Raw genomic sequence first — 4,595 nt, 5'->3', positions numbered from 1 at the left:
TGTCGGTTTCTGAAACTACACAAAAATAACCTCATGGAAACACATATGGGGTCAGTCCAACACCACTGAACTGCACATGGTGTCAAAAAAACTCTTGGGGTCTAAATGATCCCATCTCTTAAGACCACAGGAAGGTTAATTACCACAATAGAAGCCTATGAATAATGAAAAGAGGTTTAGTTTTCATTTTGCTGACTGGAGGTTTTCAACTGAAAACACTTTTATTTTCCCAGGTTTTTCTGTCAAGATGTTACTGTTCTTTTTAAGCTTGTTTTATTTGTTGTATAATTTCATGTTGCTGTTTATCGTACAGTGCTTTGTGATTTTATTCCTGTGAAAAGAGTTTATGTACTTACATTTCTTCCATTCCAGTCAATCTGTTTGAAATCAAAAGTTCACAGAAACATGCCAAGACAAAAAGAAAACAGAGAAAACATGTGAGACAGACAGAAATATAAACACGGTTGTTCATATTTCTGCATCGTATTACATTTACTACCTCTGTTTGACTGAGTTCAGCTCATTATCCTTTTGTTTCAGAGCAGCTCTGTGAGAAAGTAATCATTGGTTTATACCACAATATACAAAAAAACAAACTAATGTGCAATTCATTAGTTGCTTTACAGAGAGTCTAATGAAGAACTGTTTTGAACTGTTTAGTTTTATAAAGCTGTTGGTGAGAATAAGATTTACAGACATCAGATGAAATACTTACTCTGCTTCAACAAGCCTCCCTTTGTACCATGTCTCCATCTCAGTCAACCTGCATGAAAGTAGAAACATGTGCAGTAAGTTTAGTGTCAGGTGGAGACAGAGCTGAAAACTGCAGTAGGAAATGCTCTAATTATATCCTACCTGACTTTGACTGAGCTCAGTTCATCTTCCTTTTGTTTAAAATCGAGTCTGCGGGAAAATATTCATTGTTTTTCATTGGTAATAAAAATAAAAACTTTACATGATGTTTAATGTTTTGCTGGTTATACGTTGTGATATTCTTGTGTTATGTTATTGCTGTGTTGGTTTAAGTCTGCAGTGTGTTACAGATTGTTTGGTTTCGGAAAAATCGAATTCAACGGTGCTAGAATTCGTTGACTATTTTCTCCTTCAATCATTCCTTTCCTCTTCCTGTTCCAAGCCTCTAACTTTCTTCACCTTTTTTTTTATTTTATTAATAAATGCATATCCACTTTGTGATCATACAAGCCCTAAAACCATGTTTCCTTTTTGTAGCGTGAGGTTTGCCAAACACATGATTGAGCTGAGTTTTATGACAAATAAAAATGTATCGTTCCTTGTGTGCAGAGTTTCTCCTGCCAGTGGTTTCAATTCCTTCCTTCCTGAGAGATTGAATTTGACTTATGATTCCTCAAATGCTAGAATTGGTGCCCAAATTAACCTAAAATTTTTTTATTGTATTGATAATTTAATTAGTAACAAACTATTGATTTCAATTATAATTACCCAAGTGTAACCCACGTGACCGCCACGCCCCAACCACCTTCCCTTTAAGCCGTCCCTTTAACAGCTGGGACCCTCGTGTGTATTTCCGGGTTTCCACTATGCTGCTGCTCACTGTTGGTTGTGGCGTTGGTTGTTAATAAAACAATCTCAAATCTCCAACTCGACTCATCGCTGAACAAATTCATCCCTAAAACTCGAGGATCTGCGGTGAGTTAAGTACCATCTGAACTTGACGTTGTATCAGCAATACTAGCGCCGCTAATATATCCGCTGCAATACTCACCAGGTTGGGCTTTGTTGATGCCTGGTTTACCTTCTGATGAGAACAAGTAACATCCACTTCCTCAGACAATCCGTTACTCGATGGTGAGTAAATATTCATCCATATATGATGGGGCGTTATTTCCGCTGTGCGCCGCCAGTTAGCATTAGTTATCAACTCGACAATCAGTTGCCACATCAGCTCAGTCCACTTACTAATTACTTACTTAATAAAAAGTCACACTGTTAAAGCCAAATTAAAGGCCACACCTTTAATATTTAAAGGCTTCCCTTTCAACTTTAGATTTGATTATTTTTCATGATTTCTTTGTTTGTTGTTGTATTCCATGCTGGTGCATCTATGAAGTCTGGTACCTAATATGATTTTGTTTGTAGCTACTTTGATCAATCACATTCTTAAAGTTGATTGATTTTGATTTATTATTAGCCGTTTGTAGCGACTGCTAATTACTTTGAGAAATTTTGAACTTGAATTATGAAGTGCACTTTTCTTTTTAAAAGGACTTTTTTTTCTTATAAAATATGAAGTTGTTGTCAATACATAGCAGTATGTATTTGTTTTGTTTTTTCCCATTTAGCTTATATAAATATAACATTTATATATGAATTTAATGTATGTTTTCTGGCCTTTTAGGTCAGGTTTTTTTTTCTCCCCCTTCATCGACTCGCTTGATGACGGAGGATGGCGAGCTACCCACACACCACCTGGTGGTAGGAAAAAGAAAGACATTCTCCACACAGGAAAACCAAACGACACTTTTCACACAGGAAAACCAAACGACACTTTCCACACAGGAAAACCAAACGACACTTTCCACACAGGAAAACCAAACGACACTTTCCACACAGGAAACAAAATAAACTCTAAGGGAGTATCTAAAGGAAAAGAACAATTCTCCCGTTGCTCTTGGACTTTTGAACTATATTTAGTTTTGAAGTATTATTATTTCTTTGTTGGGTTGGGTTTTTTCCCCGTCCTTGTTTCTTTTGAACAATTTATTTTTGTTTAGTTTTTTTTGTTAGTATTATTATTATTATTGTCATTATTATTATCATTATTATTTCTACTGCAATAAATAGCAATACAAACAAAGCTCTTCGCATCAGTTGCATCAATTATCCACCCAATCATGACTCCATGCCGTACCTATTTCTGATTTTATAAAGTGGTTAACACTAAGCCCTGCAGTCAGACCTGCCCACTTAATAGAAGCGTTGCACAAGACATATTTTATTGTTCAGATTGTTCCTATTGTATAAACATTCTTATAGATGTTGACACTTGACTATAAATAACTTAGAAATTTTGTATCTGTTTAGTGTACAAACTAAGTTAACTGCAGAGTTTATTACTATGTTCGTCAAGATATTTTATAAAGTAGCATACTGTTGAATTGGTATGCTATAAGGTTTGTAGAAAGACACAGTTTTCATTGCCGCATTTAAATGAGGAGGTCGAGAAGTAAATGGTGAATAATACATGCCTCCCAGTGTTTATAGTTATTACACCCGACATGAGAAAACTTAAGCCGTAGAGATCACTGTTGCATCGTAAACCAAATATTTGTATTGCATTGAGAATGTACGCATCAGCCATTATAACTTACAAGATGTACATAATGGAGTTCTGGATAACATATTTGTTTGACAGATTTGTGTAAAGATTGGCCAAATTTCATTATTATTATTATTATTATACACATTTATACATAGCTACATAAAGGATTAAATAGGCTCATTAAACATTGAGGAAAGTTACCAGTGATTGTACTAAACAAAATGAAAGTGCAGATGTTCAGACCGAGATGTTAGTATACAGCAGAAGGAACAAAAGATCTTAAATGGCTCCGTTCTCCAGTGACAGGAGAGGAGCCTGTTGGTGCGACTACTCCTCTGAGCAAACAGATGTTTTGTAGACGGTTCCTGATTTTACATTCAATGAAAATCTTCTCCATCATTTCATTAATACAAAGTTTTTGTTCCTAGTTTAACATTTCTTATTTCTCAGTTTGATTTTCATAAACTGAAGTTTGGTTCCTCTTACCTCGATGTGGGCTTCTTATCTTTACCATTTTTCTTCTTTTTTGTTTCAGGCATATTGACTTTTAATCCTGCTGACAACAGAAACAGTTACACTCAGGAAACAAAAAAACAGACGTTTTCTGACTAACCACTCACTGGCTCTGTGATTTCTTAGTGCTACTCAGACCAACCAGACCTGTTTCAACAATCAGTGACTCGTTTTACAATCCCCAGTGAGTTATTTAATGCCTAATATCCTGATGGAATGATGGTGCTATACATATTCTGCTTACCAGGGGGAGACATGAGACACCTACCCAGGGAGCTGTGTCAGATGAGGTGGCGTGTGAACAGCTGAAGTCAGTTCACTCCAAAGCTCAATAGCATTAAAACAGAAACAATTAGAATAGAATAGAATAGAATATTGTCCCACACTGGGGGAGTTCAGACATACTTTATTAATCCCATGAGGAAATTAAACATTGTTGTAACTCAAATCATGATATTATCTTCAAAGAATTGAGGAAGGATTCCCAGTAGCAGTCTTGAAACAAAACTGAAGGGGCCTCTGACTAAAGACTGTTGTGGTACCATAGTTTTAGGACCATCATGACATGCTAAGATCTCAATATCCAGGAGGTTGAGAGACATGTTACACAGTATCATGTCCTGGACAACACCAGCATTTGTTGGCTAGCACAGACAAGATAAGATAAAAGAGCAAATATCTTTCCAGTTACACAGCATCTAAAAACAGATCAAATAATTGTCCAACCAAAAAATATATGAAAAATTATTAACATAAGTTCACAAAGAGCCAAAATCAGATC

General features: G+C 35.8%; 1 long non-coding RNA gene across 1 annotated transcript; it reads right to left on the bottom strand.

The window, feature by feature from the left end:
- Window positions 1–355: 355 nt before the first annotated feature.
- Window positions 356–3,920, bottom strand: LOC106939586 (uncharacterized). Its single transcript, XR_001422881.1, has 5 exons — window positions 3,788–3,920; window positions 856–903; window positions 716–763; window positions 500–547; window positions 356–377 (listed from the first exon to the last, which is right to left on the bottom strand). It is a non-coding gene; the product is annotated as an uncharacterized LOC106939586 (long non-coding RNA).
- Between the last annotated feature and the right edge of the window lie 675 nt (window positions 3,921–4,595).

This window comes from Poecilia latipinna, unplaced genomic scaffold (assembly GCF_001443285.1).
Source record: "Poecilia latipinna isolate Pla-1442-1.1 unplaced genomic scaffold, P_latipinna-1.0 Scaffold2917, whole genome shotgun sequence".
Lineage (NCBI taxonomy): Eukaryota > Metazoa > Chordata > Actinopteri > Cyprinodontiformes > Poeciliidae > Poecilia > Poecilia latipinna.
The sequence above is the reverse complement of the archived record's forward strand: the minus strand, read 5'-3'. Positions and strand labels throughout refer to the sequence as shown.